This window comes from Spea bombifrons, chromosome 1, assembly GCF_027358695.1.
Source record: "Spea bombifrons isolate aSpeBom1 chromosome 1, aSpeBom1.2.pri, whole genome shotgun sequence".
Taxonomy (NCBI): domain Eukaryota; kingdom Metazoa; phylum Chordata; class Amphibia; order Anura; family Pelobatidae; genus Spea; species Spea bombifrons.
In genome coordinates this window covers 53,155,507-53,172,161 of record NC_071087.1, presented here as the reverse complement: position 1 = coordinate 53,172,161, position 16,655 = coordinate 53,155,507, and the positions used below count along the sequence as shown (strand labels likewise).

The 16,655-nt window shown below is 37.3% G+C and overlaps 1 long non-coding RNA gene across 1 annotated transcript; it reads left to right on the top strand.

Moving 5' to 3' along the window:
- The first annotated feature begins 6,347 nt into the window (after positions 1-6,347).
- Positions 6,348-16,655, top strand: LOC128487883 (uncharacterized). Its single transcript, XR_008353335.1, has 3 exons — positions 6,348-6,597; positions 11,753-11,831; positions 14,958-16,655. It is a non-coding gene; the product is annotated as an uncharacterized LOC128487883 (long non-coding RNA).

The following is a 16,655-nucleotide window of genomic DNA, read 5'->3' as shown; positions in this document are numbered from 1 at the left end:
GAAAAGTAATAAACAGTCATAACATTATGAAAGATCATGCTGTGATGGAGAGTGGCAAACAAGCCAGCGCTCATTATGTCAAAGTATTAAACTCAATTATTTTATTGTCTAAACATACCAACCTAATTGTTCTGGGAAAAATCATTTTTTTTCTTGGAACTCTTGGTTAAACCTGTGTGTTTGTTTCATTTGCTACACTGGGTGAAGTTGGAGAATGTCCAATTCAGCAACAAGTTGGAGACCATGTACCAAAAATGTCGCCATCTCATAAAACCATATCTGTTTGAAAATAAGGCAAACTTATCAAAGAAAGAAAAGCCCTAAACGTAAACCCAACCAAGGAATAATGTTAATTAATGTTATTAACCCCTTAATGACAAAGCCCGTACATGTACGGGCTCAAAATGCATTGTTTTCAATGGGTTTAGGGACCGCCCATTGTCCTTAAGGGGTTAAAAGACTAACTTGTATTTACAACAGTCCATCTTGTGACACTTAAACAACAAGGAATACGCATGAACATGACAGTTGTCTTGAGAAAAACTCTTCTTGTAACAGGTCTGAAATAAACGGTTCATTTCTTGAGCAAATATTAGAAAAGTAAGGGATTTCTGGAAAAAAAGAGTTCCCAACTTCGTCCACCACTCTACAACACCTCCATAATATATTGATCAGCTTGACTTCGTAAAAAGGTGACAAAATGTCCTTGGTTTTAGGGTGGAGGCTCCTATCTCCAGAAATGCCACTAAACTAACGCTAAATTGCATTTTTATACTAATGCCGTTAATCACAAATTTACAAAACTCCCGGTAATAAATACAGCTAACATTATATTTGCCAAGCTGTGTTTGTCTTAGATAATCACTGAATTTAACTGCCAGATAGAGGTTTAAGCTGAAAATCCACATCCAGTTTGATTTTCAGCTACTGATTTGAAAAGTAAATAGAAAAAAATGTTATAAATTGCCAGGTTGCGAACAGACAATTAAAACTAACTACCTATCTAACTGTTGCTACAAACTTTTTTTTTAGTTCTTCTAAGCTTTGGAAAATTAAACTAGAAAAAAATATCTTCCACTGATCCATAAAACAAAAGCTCCCAGCAACTAAAAAATAAAAATCACTGTAATTTATAAGTTTGCCTTAGAAAATGACTATACGACTATACTTTTATTTACTATACTAGGATTTCACATGGTTTCCAGATAATGTAAACACTCTTTTATTTGCACCATTATAAGGACACAACATATTCAAAAAAACATATTTGCATTTTGTACAAGGTGTAAACATCATCTTATATGTTCCCCTTAGCTGTGCCCTTCAAGGCATGGATCCTTTGCTGTTTATTTTTTAACCCCTTAAGGACAATGGGCGGTCCCACGGGCTTTTGTCATTAAGGGGTTAAATTGTGTAGTAGAAGTTGAATGCCCTCACAGAGAACCTGAAGATTAGTGAGGCTTAGTGACGTTGTGAGTGTTAGAATGCTAGGAAATGCAGCTGAAGGCCTGGTCAGCTGAGGTCTGGTCAGCCAAGCTGTGATTAGAAGTGTGGCTCAGGAATGGGCTTTATAGAGACTTTTTACATGCAGTTATGACGTGTTTATGGCTATTTAGAAGATTAACGTACTCTTCTTGCTCGGTACTTGTTTGCATCCTAGAAAAAGAGTAATATCCGAATTGGAAAGAGGGGGCAGAGGCAATAGGGTTTGAAAAGAGGGATTGTTTGTCTTTCCTAGTTTACACCCCAAATCGTTATTTTCTAGTTTGTTGATTTGAAACTTTATTTTCAAGCACCATACTCTTTTTCTTCATCTCAACCCAATGTTTTACATAGAGCATATCCTTTTTTTTAATGAACAGGCATGGTGTTTGCCTTGAAAGTGTGTGTACACATGCAAAATCTTACCATTTCACAGTAAAATCGTGAAAGCTTCTCTTGAAGCATAGACATTTGCATGACAAGAACTGCCTTTTAACTGCTTAGTGATTAGGCACTTCCGCCGTGGCATTTTAAATTGCGTTTCCCAAGCCTAGAATCATAATAATGGAATGTATATAAATACAGAGAATTGGTTCGTATTTAAAAGCTCTGTATTGGTAAGTAAATGGAGGTGCAGTGCGAGGGAAGTTCTGCTCAATGCAGGGAATGCAGGGTTGATTACCTTTGTTTAATCTCTTTTTTTGTACATGGGAAAGTGCTGATATGTAGGAGATATGCTACTGGCCCTCTCCAACATAACGGGCACGCTAGGGCATAAGGACTATAGTGACATTGCACACATCGAGTGGCCAGATATGAAGGAAGTGATTCATAACGTAGCAAGAATACCATATGTGGGGACAATGGGTTATCTGTCAAAAGTGTTTATGGAGCAGTGTTCTTATATCTGAAGCAATCGACTGAATGGTACAATTGGCAGGGACATTCACTTGGCTGCGATGGTGGCAGCTTTATTTGTCTAATTTTGCAAGTTTTTTACATAGCAAATCTGTGCAGATCTTTGAATGTAGGGTCTTCCTATAATGTGCCAGTGGAGACATCCATGCTCAACGGAAAGGCTTGGACAGGAACAGAAAGTTGTTACGATTCAGGTTATATACCTAGATACGTTATTTCATATCTAAATCCATTTGCAGCACAGCAACAGACAGGAAATAACAGTCGTTTCTGTCGTTCTGAATGACGCAGATCAACTGGTTCACGATGTGAGTCAAGGATATTTGACATTCATTTCCTGGGTGGCCAGGCCATATGGAAATGTTGCAGTAACCTAATAAAGCCTACTGAGTTCTCTGGCAGGCTAACATAATAGAAACTAATAATACTGACAACGTAATTAATGCTCGTGTTTGTTCTCTGGTTAGCAATATAAAACTAAAGCATATACTGTATGCAGGCCAAAAATACTTATAAATACAGATATTTGCTATATGACTCATTTGACTGCAGAAATAGCATTTATTGTTTTCGGAGATGAGGTTAACACTTTGTGTACCTGTCTTGTGATCTGACTGGCACATAAAGGTTTAAAACGGCCTACGTAGCCATTCTAAAAGTGCATCCTGTTTCTTATGTTTTGTTATTCTTAAGGGTACACTCCAGCCCTTTAATGCCCCCCTTGCAAATGCAGAACACCCTTTATGATTTTTCCCCTTTCCGCACTGCTCGCTTAAAGTAACTTTCAACATCAACGTTCAGTGCCTTTGATTATGTGATTTGTAATGTTATCTATGATGTCATTAGCAAAAGCACATGGGGCAAACTTAATTTTGTATGGTCGTCAGGTGACCAGTTTTTAAGGAACTGGATTTCTGACACAGGTTGTGAGAGGCAGCAGCAGTTCTGACAGCCTGTGTGAGGATTTCGGCAGTAAGTAAAGGGTAAGTAAGCTTTTTTAATTAAAGGATCCCACCGAGCACTGGCACTGGGGGGGCTTAAATGTTTTGGGGTGAGCAACACTACACCCCCCACATATTCAGGCCAATACGGTATTTTTTTTATGTCAGGAATGATTGACAGGTCTAAGCAGTTTGTAGAATGCATGTGCAGCCTATAGCTTAACTGGGGTAAAATATATTTTATCTCTGGATCTACACCTCATATTTACTTGCATTAACAAAAAGGGATCAGAGCTCAATCAGTTCAAATGGTTTGATTGTAGGTCTGACAAAAGTTCTTAAAGTGCCATATGGAAAAAAAAAAGTATCTTCTCTGTATGTTTTCACATGAACTTGGCAGGATTTAAATTTCAAACAATTTGTTGCAGTTACAAGTTATGGGCAAAAATAAAAAATCAATAGAACCTTTGACCGAAATATTTGACTGAAAGTATTGGATATTTGCTGTGCTGAATAAGATGTCAATAATGAAAATATTGTATTTTTGCTACATAAGCTCCAGTTGTGGCACTAGGCGTCTGTGAATCTGTGACCACAGCCATGAATTTAGAAACCCTGAGCAACATTAGCACATATTACATCATTTTATAACATAAATATATATTCATATTTCGTAATAACTGTCATTTCTTTCAGGAGCTGTTGTTTAAGCTTAGGAGAGCTGCCGACGGTGGCCAAACTGCCTCTGTGCAATTTTTCATTGAGCCTTTGTTGAATCTAACAACGCAGGTTTTATTGCCTGGCTTCTGTTTAGCAGATCTGATTAAATCAGGTTGTTACAAAAGGTTATGTTCTCAACAGAAAAGAAGATAGCAGGGTATATGTTTATTAGCATGTGCATGTCAATACAAAAAACAGCCCCTCAGACAGATATAAAAAAAAATGCTGCCACAGGAAATAGAGGCTTTTGTGATGAAAACCTTTTGTCGTGTGAAAAATATTTCAGATCTGGATGTGAGTGACCGCAAAGAATTCTTGGACACAAGAATAACCAATAACAATATAAATATATATATATATGTACTGTGATTGCTGTTACACCCCCTAACCTGAACTGCAGATCTCTCGCTCGCAGACTTCCGCAGTGGCCCTGCTGCTTCCCTGCTGCTTTTTTTATGTCAGGAATGATTGACAGGTCTAAGCAGTTTGTAGAATGCATGTGCAGCCTATAGCTTAACTGGGGTAAAATATATTTTATCTCTGGATCTACACCTCATATTTACTTGCATTAACAAAAAGGGATCAGAGCTCAATCAGTTCAAATGGTTTGATTGTAGGTCTGACAAAAGTTCTTAAAGTGCCATATGGAAAAAAAAAAGTATCTTCTCTGTATGTTTTCACATGAACTTGGCAGGATTTAAATTTCAAACAATTTGTTGCAGTTACAAGTTATGGGCAAAAATAAAAAATCAATAGAACCTTTGACCGAAATATTTGACTGAAAGTATTGAAGGTACTACCTACCGTGCTTTCAATGGTGAACAGACAATTGTATCATTGCATAGACATAATTCTCACTAAATAATTATGCATAGAGTGACATGTTCTGTTTGCTGAGCCACAACTGTATAATTATTTTATCCACAATTAAACGTGATGGGACTAGGACTTGGAATAATTGGATTTTCACAATAACAGTTAAAAAATGTTAATCTACAGAAAATAAGTAGGCTACCTGGAGCTGTCTCAATGGGGAATAAGCAGGGAAGCAAAGCTTTACTCGCAGACACAGGGAAGCAGAGCTTTACTCGGAGACTCCTGGTTAAACTTTGTCTCTGCTTTAAACAGTGTGTAACAGCTGACCAGCGGGGCAAGAGAAGATATTTGCTGAATGCAAGGAAGCCTTTAAATTGATTACATTTCTTAAATCTCTTTTTGTGCGTGGGGAAGTGAGGATACATGGGAGATATGCTACTGGCCATTGAGAACCACTTTGTACTTTCCTCGCCATTTTTATGTTAATAGTAAATTTGAACTCATGAAAACAAAATACATTGCAAACACTAACAATCATTTATCGGCCAGTCTCATCGCTATTATTACCAATGCTTTGTTTTATTTCAAACTGCCAATTTATAGTATGTTATTTTTTGGTACTACTACAAAAAAACGTCTCTGCTATATCATGCCTGTCCATCTTGTTTTAACTATGATACAAATGTACTTGAGGCTTTGATTGAAAATATATGCTATATGAGATCATTTTTTTTTTTTTTAGGATATTTCTGGTCCACAATTATGGGCAATCTAGCCATGGTTTAGAAGATCTTAGACCCTATATATATTGGAGTGGTCATAATTTTGTAAAATTTCTATGTATATTCCTTAAATTTGCCTTTATTTTATTTATCAGGTTTGCGTGTAGAAGCCAATGATACAGTGCCTTCCACTGCGATCTTGTCTACTGAGTCTCGACAAACATCTTTCGACACAAGCTCTAATGCACCAAGAATTGATGTACCTTCTAAAGAATCAACAGTGAACATAGCAGTAACGGTGTCCACCACTGAACATTACACTGCAAGTCAAAGCAGTACTACTCTGTTAAGTACCAGCTTTACAAAGGATACAACCTTGCCAACTCAAACAAGTAAAAATGCAGCAACAGACACAATGTCACAAACAGTCAGTAGCGTGTCAGCTGCATTGCCTACAACTGCAACAGAGCAGCCGATGTCAGCTGACGCACCTACAACTACAACAGAGCAGCCGACGTCAGCTGACGCACCTACAACTACAACAGAGCAGCCGACGTCAGTGGAGTCACCTACAACTAAACCAGAGCAGCCGACGTCAGCTGAAGCCCCTACAACTGAAACAGAGCAGCCGACGTCAACTACAACTAATTCATCATTAAGTTCAAGCACTGTGCCCTCTAGTGCAACAGCGGCTAATAATAAAACCGAAGCATCCACTGAGCATTCTGTTAATACTGAAAAAGGAAATACAACCAATGCTGGGTCCACAACAGCTGATATAAATTCCACCAATGTGAATACTGGTTCACCTTTACCAGCTAGCAGTCAGAGTTCTGAGAAATCAGATGGGCCATCTACTACTGGAGTGGAAAATAGAGCAACCTCAGCCACAAACTTGGACTCACAAAAAAGTGCAGTTGTAGAATCGCCTGCCACAAAACCACCTTCCATAATTGGTACCCCAATTTCAACAGAGGAACAGAGAGCTCTAAGCCCAGGTGAGCCGTGGTGGAATAAAATATGGTTACATAATGTTACTTGGGGAAGCAAAATGTCAATGTAAGCTCCTTTGAGTATGTGGTATGTGCGTTACGTCCTGTTTGTACAATGTGCAGCTTTGTGGCGTGTGTGATGGCACTATATAACTCAACAAAATAATAACAGTGATAACTGTGCTGTCATTATAATATTGGCTATTTGTCTTTACCATGATGATTATGCAATGTTATGGCTTAGAAGGTCAAATTTGGACAATCCAGGTACAAAGTATGATTTGTAGGAGACTCCAAGGGAAGACTCAATTTGTTGGACAAATAGTACTACTCCTGTCAAGGAATGATTTTATTTTTGTACATACCCTGATGTTTAGTGTTTTAGCTGGGGACTGACACCCAAGCTGCTAGAAGTGTGTTTTATATATGATCTCTCCTGATGGTGGGCCAAAGAAATGGTAAAAATTTAACTGCAGACTCTTAAGATATATACCGATCACCAGGGATTTTTTTTTATCTCTGAATTTAATTTAGCAACAGTAACATTCAGAATTCATCTCCTATATGACAGTGTTGGATATTTGCTGTGCTGAATAAGATGTCAATAATGAAAATATTGTATTTTTGCTACATAAGCTCCAGTTGTGGCACTAGGCGTCTGTGAATCTGTGACCACAGCCATGAATTTAGAAACCCTGAGCAACATTAGCACATATTACATCATTTTATAACATAAATATATATTCATATTTCGTAATAACTGTCATTTCTTTCAGGAGCTGTTGTTTAAGCTTAGGAGAGCTGCCGACGGTGGCCAAACTGCCTCTGTGCAATTTTTCATTGAGCCTTTGTTGAATCTAACAACGCAGGTTTTATTGCCTGGCTTCTGTTTAGCAGATCTGATTAAATCAGGTTGTTACAAAAGGTTATGTTCTCAACAGAAAAGAAGATAGCAGGGTATATGTTTATTAGCATGTGCATGTCAATACAAAAAACAGCCCCTCAGACAGATATAAAAAAAAATGCTGCCACAGGAAATAGAGGCTTTTGTGATGAAAACCTTTTGTCGTGTGAAAAATATTTCAGATCTGGATGTGAGTGACCGCAAAGAATTCTTGGACACAAGAATAACCAATAACAATATAAATATATATATATATGTACTGTGATTGCTGTTACACCCCCTAACCTGAACTGCAGATCTCTCGCTCGCAGACTTCCGCAGTGGCCCTGCTGCTTCCCTCTGTGTTGCTCCTTCTCTTGTCCCACCCAGGGGAAACAGGAACGGAGCAGAGTCATGTGACATGCATTCACGTGACTCTGCTGGGTTTCTGCTTCCCCTGGCCGGTACAAGAGACGCCACTCGCAGTGTCTGCGAGCAACATACAGGTAAGCAGCAGGGTCCCTGCGGACTATTATTTTAGGCCGTTTTTTTTTTTTATTTCGGCATTTTGCCGATAATGCCCTTTTCGGCCGATATATCGATGCATCCCTACTGTGTACGTCTTCTACCATGGCTATTTATCTTCATTTTCATACTATTCAGGGCAAGTCAGCACTCTGACTCTATGTTCTCAAGATGCAATATGCTACCTGTCTGGCTGGGTTTAGAAGTTAGCCGCACGAAGAGAGTGTCTAACATATATGTCATCTGCTTTGTACAGGAAATTTGGGCTTATTTTTGGTTTCCTTTATGCCACTTCCCGAGTGATACACTAAAACGAGAAACAATGGCATTTCATTTATTCAGTTATTCAAGTGTCATATTATTTCTTTAACTATAAATGAAATAGAAAAAAAGAATTTAAGAACAGCAACCAGACAAGCTACCATATATCTGAGTTCACAGTGTTTCTAATAGAAAAGCTCATATAATGGTCTGGTATGGTTATATGTTTTATATGTTCAATACCAATTGTGATTTCACTGTGAATGCATCTAGTATTAACCCTTTAATAGTGCACCATACCCCCAGGGTTCCATCACAGTGACTAATAGGGACAAACATTCCAACATCAGTCAAGAAAGCCATACTTGCCAGGGCATATAAATATTCTGAATTGTGTCATGTATTCAAGCAGGGATTTAAACAATCAAAAGCACAGTTTGAGTTACTTTTATATTATTAAATCAGAAGAAAACACGATGAAGTCAGCTACTCTGGGACCCTGGGATTGAAGTAAAAACTCTGATATTCGGGGTCAAACCCAGAGAGATCCCGAGTAATTCATCATATATGTACCATTGACCTAACTCCCTATTATGCTAAATAAATATATCTGTCAATGGAAGATGATGTGCTTATTGCATGAAATCAGTTAATTACGTGAGTAGATGTGAAATAGCACCTGCATGTAAATGTTCTGAAATGGAATGGATTTAGACTTGCAGCCTTGTGAGAGCTCTATAAATCCAAGTGCAATGAAGGGTGTGGATACATTCTTGGTTGCCTAATGGGATGCATATTTATTGTATGTACACATTTATAGCTAAATGCTAAAACAACAAGTAGGTGCCATTTGGGTTATTAAGGCAATGATTGGCTGTAATAAAAAAATGCATATCAGTGGTTTATTAAATAAATAGATGCTGTCCTTTCCATGGGCAGATATATCAGTAAGCCAAAACAGGTTAACAGTTAAAGGATGAAATTGTAGAAGACTGATACTTTTTTAAATAAGATAAATAAGTCTGAATAACATAAAATGTAATTTAAATGCTTTTATTTTCTGGTCTTTAGTTGAGATGAAAGGCACTGTGTAGCCTCACTATAGAATGCAAGCTCTTTTAGTATTTAGCCTACTTTTCTTTTAGCTAGTATGATTATATATGTCTTGGGGTTTAGTATATATTGGTTGTGGAGCTCTTTGGAACATGGTAATGCTATGTAAGTACTGTAAGGAAGGAAAAACAATAGTTAACTTAAACATGCCTAGGAAAGTGTGACAGTTATGCTTTACTAAAACGTACGTAAAGCTGTGCTACCCTGTGTCATATCTTGTATAACTATTGGAGAAATGTGTGTACATATGACAACAGTGACCTTGCAGGTAACAAATTATCCATAGCTCTTGTGTCAGGAGGTAATGTATCATAGCTTAATGTTACATTTTGCATTACTGGCCATGGTCATTTCTCTTTTAAAGGACACGCCAGCCATCATATTCATATGTTTATGATAGCCGAGTGTTCCCTTTAAATTACCATCTCTGTCCCATGGAAATGCGCAGAGAGATTCAACAGAACCTCCCCCTGCCTCCAGCTTCTGGGTTTGCAGAAGATATGTTCCGGCTCACATTTGCAAGCATCAAGCAATGTGTGAGTTAATGAATCCACATGTTCCTTCATTCCTGCATCCTAGTGGATGCCTGTTGAGTGTTAGTCTATGTGAGTGTAAAGGTGAGTTGACAATGAATCTTCGAGTTGGACTTTAGTCAAAAGGCACAGTCTTAACCTTACGTAGATTAACAAAGTGAATACTTTAGTCTTACCACATCCACTACAATTCACTATTCATCAACAAACTATTTTCCTTATTACATTTTGCCTGTAACTTATTAGTATATTACAGTTTCAGGGTATGAGGTCAACTTCCTTACAAATACACTTTATCGCCTATTTCGTCTACAGGCATACTCCACATTATTGTACACAATGGGTCCAGAGCATGTATGTAAAATGAAAATGTATTTTAAGTGAAGAACTACCTTTTTTCACTTAATGCATGAACTGCATGTGTGAAAGATAACTGACATGCTGGTGTCATGGTGTTATGTGTCCATTATTGGGAAGCCATTGTACATAAACAATGGAATGGTGCCAGGGTTGAGGTCCATACGGCTTACCATAAGGACCCATAGCATCCAATGATATTCAGGAGTTATTGCGCAGTAATGGAGTCAGACAGAGCTTGGTGCAGGGCAACTTCCCTCTCCCAGGTGATGAGCACCTAGGGTTGTGCGGCCACATACCAGGGCCCTAATAAGCTGAAACTAAACATTCACTTTTAACAGAGATACATACCCATAGAATGAGACAAATATTACAAATGGGTGGGGTACACCTTATAAAGGAAACAGAAGCTGAAGCTAAGAGCAGGACTGAAATTCAAGAATCAGATGTTAATGGCAGAGCATAAGGAAATCCAGGAGTGGATTTTAACAAACAAGCATAACACTGAAGGAGACAGGGGAACTGTAGCGACACAGGGGAACTGTAGTGAAAAAGTAAAAACCAGAGAAAAGCAGCTTTGCAGCCTGGATGGGGCATGACAAATGGTTGCAGTGTAATAATGTCCAGACTCGGAGTGTCTGAAGGTCCTTATAATGGGGTATGCCTGTAATACATCTTATACTTTCATTTCATCTCTGTTACTAAAGGGTCTAGTAGTGACATTCTGAGAGAGGTTGATGATGGTGTGTTATCTTAAAAGGAAACTTGGCACTGAGCTGCAAATGCCATGGGTTGTATTACTGATAAGCAGACATGTCTAACTGACTTGCAGTATACCAGAATCAGTTTTTTTTACTGTTAACAAATGAAACTGAAATGTGCTTCAAAAATAACCGTAGCATTTAACCTCCCATGAGAGGAGATTGTTTCCTCCCTATCATCACCCATAGAGTTAACGTGAATAAAAATCAAGCAAGATTCCTTTTAATAGCACGCCTTAAGTTATAGGAAACAATATTGTTCTTTTGTGTGATGTAAATTGATTTAAAAAAAACATAATAATATGGATTTATTCTGTGATTATATTGCTATTATTGTTGGCTTTCAGGTCACTTCTAGCTAGTCAACCTAAATTTAGTGGACCATACAAAATGCTCCATGCTATTTCATTTTTTCTCTTGTAAATAACCTCATCAATGCCAGATTCATGCAGTGTTTTGCTTTGCAGATTGTGTCATTCAGTTGCCTTTTACACTTTCATGTACCGTTTGCTGTTACCAGGCAATAGAAATGAATAGTCTGTTGAGGGTACACAAAGCCTATAGCACTAGATTTAGCTGACAGTTACAGATGAATGATTTGTCAGTAGAAGAATAATGGAGTGGAGTGCTGTAAAGTCCAACTGTAGAACCATGGTGCAGCAAACTGTAAAATACATATGATCTGGTGCAAGTATTTTATTTTGACTTTGTTTTTTTTTTCTTTGCAGGAGGTGTTGCTGCCATTACAATAATTGTGATAGCAATAGTCTTAGTCATATTTGGAGGGGTAGCATTCTGGAAGATAAGGTGAGTGATCTATTTCAGAACTTATCTTTTTGTTTTTATTTTTTTTATTGTTTTTATTTGTGGGAAAACACAGTATAAAAGTACACTAGATGATCAAAGGCATGTGGACATCCATCCTCATTATTGAGTTTACGTGTTTCAGCCACACACAGTGCTAAAAGGTGTATAAAAGCACATAGGCAGCTTTCTCCATAGACAAACATTGGCAGGAAAATTGGTTGTACTGACAAGCTATTTGGCATGGTGCTGTCATAGGGGTTGAAGATCACTGTGTGCAATATCAAGCATCGTCACTAGACTCTGGAGCAGTGGATGTGGGGTGATGAATCATGCTTCACTATCTGGAAGTCTGATCAGCTAATCTGGGTTTGGTTGATACCAGGAGAACACTTCCTATTAAAATGTATAATGCCTCTTGGTGGAGGAGGGATACTGGTCTTGGGATGTTCCTCATGGTTTGGGTTAGGCCCCTTAGTTCCAGTGAAGGGTAATGTTAATGCTACAGCATACAATGACATTTTAGACAATTGTATGCTTCCAAGTTTGTAAAACTAGTTAGAGGAAGACCCTTTCCTGTGCATGATTGTGTCTCTGTGCAAGGCCCGTAAAGACATGGTTTATGTTTTGTGTCTTTGCAATAATAATTAAATTTAATCACGCCTTATGTGTACTTGACATATTATACAGTATAATATAATATTATACAGTCTTTCAGTTCAATTTATGTTTTGCCCTAATCTAGGCATCTGCAAACTTACCCTAAACTTAACTAACCTTAACGGAACTTTTCCTGAAATAATAAATAGATGGTTTAATTGCTAAGCCGTGAACTATAAAGAACAAATGTGATTATTGATAGGGGAATTTCGGAGTGAAGATAGAGTTCTGATTTCTTTTTTCTGCTTCCTGCCTAAAACATGTTAAAATCATTTAAAGCAACAGTGTTCCCTGTATGTGCTGTAATATAACAATTTATTTATCAAGGATGACTACGCTGTCTATGATATAAATACATTTGTAAAAACACAGCAGATGAAATGAAGGATACTCTTTATCTAGAATTCTTGTCAATTGGAATGGAATCGTAAGCGTTAACATTTGGAAGTTTTTCAGGGTCATGTTCTCGGTTATACAAATTAAATAGACTGATCAAACCCAAATAATCCTTCAAGAACCTACACAAACACTTTATAAATACTTATCTTTGACTTCCTTTGCATTATAACACATTAGGTTAAATTTATTTTGTACGTATTTGGAAGCTGAGTTTTTTTTTATCTCAGAAATTATCATCATTTTACATTTATTGTATACAAATTAAGATTCCCAATTTTAACGAAGACCATTGTGAAACTTACATATCTGTTCAACCATTTATAATTAGGTATTTAAATTAAGAGTGCGAGTTGGTTCATCTTAGTTCACCAGAGAACCAACTGATCGTTCTTCTCCAGAGACTATTTTGGTCAACACTGGTAATGCACGCTATTTTTAGATGTTTGGATTCCTTACAGATATTCTCATGTTTGTCTATATACTATTTATAGTTCAATAATGCCATTATGTCTCCCCTCTTTATCAGACCTAAACATTATTTATCATAATTGTGATAATAATGCTTATTTTTCCGTACATACAGTACTAGGGTTTGACTTAATTCCCAAGCTTTAAGAGATGCACAGTGTGTTCAAAGCCCTTAAATATCTCTACCAGTGGTATGTGAAATCCATGAGCTAGTACTGAAAGAACACATAACAAGACACTGAAAATAACACAGCCATTAATAGTTCATGAAAAAAATGCTATTCCGGACAAAATGTCCTTCAGGATGCAAGGATATCTGTCAGGGATCCTTAAACCCCCTGTCTTCTTGAGTAGGAGACAAATCCAGCTCAGATTCAAGCATTTTTATTTTCTTAACACTGTATAGGCGGTAGGTGAAACAAAATAAACAAAAACCAAAGAAATAAAGAATTTGCTGTATGCTGTTGGGGTGACCTCCTCTTACCAATTTAACACAATAATTGTGTAGCACAAAAAATAGTAGTGCTTGGGGCAAGAGAGCAAACTGGTGTTTGATCATTGAACACAAATCACGTTCTAGGTGACAAAAATTATTTATACAAGTATGTAGGGGAGAGTTTCACAGAAGTACATTTCCCTTCATAGTCCTGCTGTAAATCTAAATTAATTTCAGGCTAATAGGTTAGTCTTTTCAATCTTAGGACATGAAGTAGCTTTGGTCATGCCCACTCCACACAGGTTCTGAGTACATTCTACCCAGTCCTTCAAAATCTGAGCTAGCACCAACCCTATGCATGGTTGCTTTTTTATGACATATGTAATAGGGAGGTTCTAGCTCTGGGAATTCCCCCAGTTTGGTCCTGGGAAATCCCCCAAACCATACATTTTTTATAAAGGCATTTGTTATTTTTGTTACCTAGAAACAGATTTGGCTTCAATGATCAAACACCAGTTTTTGGTTTGGAAGTCATGTCCAAAGTGCCAACAGTTCTTGCTTTTCATGACCTGAAAAAAATACTTTATTTTTATTAGTTGGGTTAGAATCCCTCGTTTGGTTATTTTTACTTACCCTTGGTACTCCCAACATTTAATTTCATTCCAACATTTCATTTGGGAGGTATATTTCTGTGTTTCAATGATGAGGAGAAATGTTAAGTGGACATAATCTAAAACTAAAGGGTCAGAGGCTTAGATGTCATCAACAGTGATAAAGGCTAATATAATGATGAAATGTAAACATCCATGTGTTGGCTGTCATATGGCTGTCCTAAATTTAAGACAGGACGCAGAACTCATTAAGGTCTGAGTCCTTACATCATATGAACTAGATGGGCTGAAGGAAGAAAGAGGGATGGCCCAGGCACAAGGCCCTTGTGTACTTTGCTACTGCAATACAAGTGACACTTTACCTGATGCAGCTTGTAAAGGCTGAAATTTGTGTTTGATGTTTCTGGTTTGCTTTCACGCAGAGTAAATTTCCCTCACATTCTTGGTCATCCCCTATGTATATTTATTTTTCCTTGTCACTTGCAGCTCCCATTGACATTCTTTTTATTCTGTCATTAATTATGTTTCTCGCTTTGAAAACTTTGTGTTTTATAGGAATTCTTCTTATGGACGGCTACTAGAGGATCAAGACTATGGATCACTGGGAAATTACAACAATCCTCTTTATGATGACTCCTGAAAGACGCAGGAAACTGGATTCCTGAAATGTCAATCAACGACTGATTAAGAACAGAACAAAACTGCTGTTTTTGGCGTTCTGGCTAAAAACAGCTAATATGCTTTAACTATAAACTCTTAGGCCAGCTAAGATTACCTTTCACGCTTTCTCATCTGCAATGCAAAGAACAAACCTATGAGTGTCAGCTAAAAATCAAAACAAAACTTGAGTTGTAATAATGTGGGTAATTTGCAATGTCACAAGTACTGCTTACAGTAAACACTATCACTTTGATGTAATATGTGCATCAGAACTCATGATATAACAGCTTTGCACATCACACTAAGCATTGCATTCAGTAAAAAAAAAGTACACTTGGAAATCATAAAGAGTTATTCAAGGACTATACTGCATATATATATATTACCTATTAGAAAGAAATAATAATGCCCAATATTCTGAGCAATGTAGGGTGTTTCATTAAGAACATATACACAGCTTCTATGTCCCTCACCTTTGCTGCTTGTGACATCCTACCCTATCTAGCCGGCCAGCATGCGGGTGACACAAAAGGGCACTGATGGAACAGCCAATAGGGGACATCAAAGTGTCGGGGGTCTGTGAACATGCATACACACATGTAACAAAACAAAAAACTGTCCATATTTATTCAGGTCCATTTTTAGGGCTAGCATGAAGCTGCTCTTTTACCTATCTGCTTAATTGCCCTAGAAATATAATCTCGATTGTTTTGAATGGCCAGTCTCCAACCACAAAAGAAAACTGTATCCATATCAGAATGATCCCCTTTTAATTAGGTTGTTTGGGATCTTTTAATGATAGCGTGTGGTAGAAATGGGTGAGTTGGTCAGACCATGTTGATCTGGAGTTAACTGCAGTATAAGGAAAAGTGCTTGTGAGTGGTACGGCCCACTGTCAGGTAGCGCAAGCAAGAGCATTGATGCCCTAATAGTGTAAACAACGTTGTTAACATAGCATTGAGTTTCTGCGTCAAAATCAAAAATTGTGAGAAAGGAAAAACATATGTAGTAGTCCAATGCTTCAGTATGCTTGCTCAGTGATATCTGAGTTAATTAGATATGTTTCAAGTCCTGGCAATAAAGAAGAATGTGAAGGACACGCAGAAAGCTTGATAAAGATATCATCGTTTCTTATCCTTACATATTATGTCACACAAAAGATTTGGAATCCTATAAAAATGTGGTTTCCTCACTAACAAACCTTTCACCATATCTGTCTGTCTGTTTTCTCACATTAAATGCACCTCAGATATGCCTAAAATATGATGTAAACACTGGAACTGATGCTTCTGAGTTACTATATTAGTGTGCCTTGTACACTGAACTATACCTTACATTAAGGGGGTAGTTTTATAGCTACTGAGATTTTTTGCATTGAAATATCCCACTGTATGTTGTAAAGGGTTTTTAAGAAAGTTTTGAAATAAGTGTAACCTAGTTTTACATTTCCCCAAATCTAGAATGTAATCTGTTGGCATAATGTTTTAGACCATAATAATGATTAATATCATAATAGCATAAGCACTCCAGTTGGAAAGTATGTATTAAAATGTCACAATGTGAAGTTATTGTTAATAAAAAAAAATACACTAA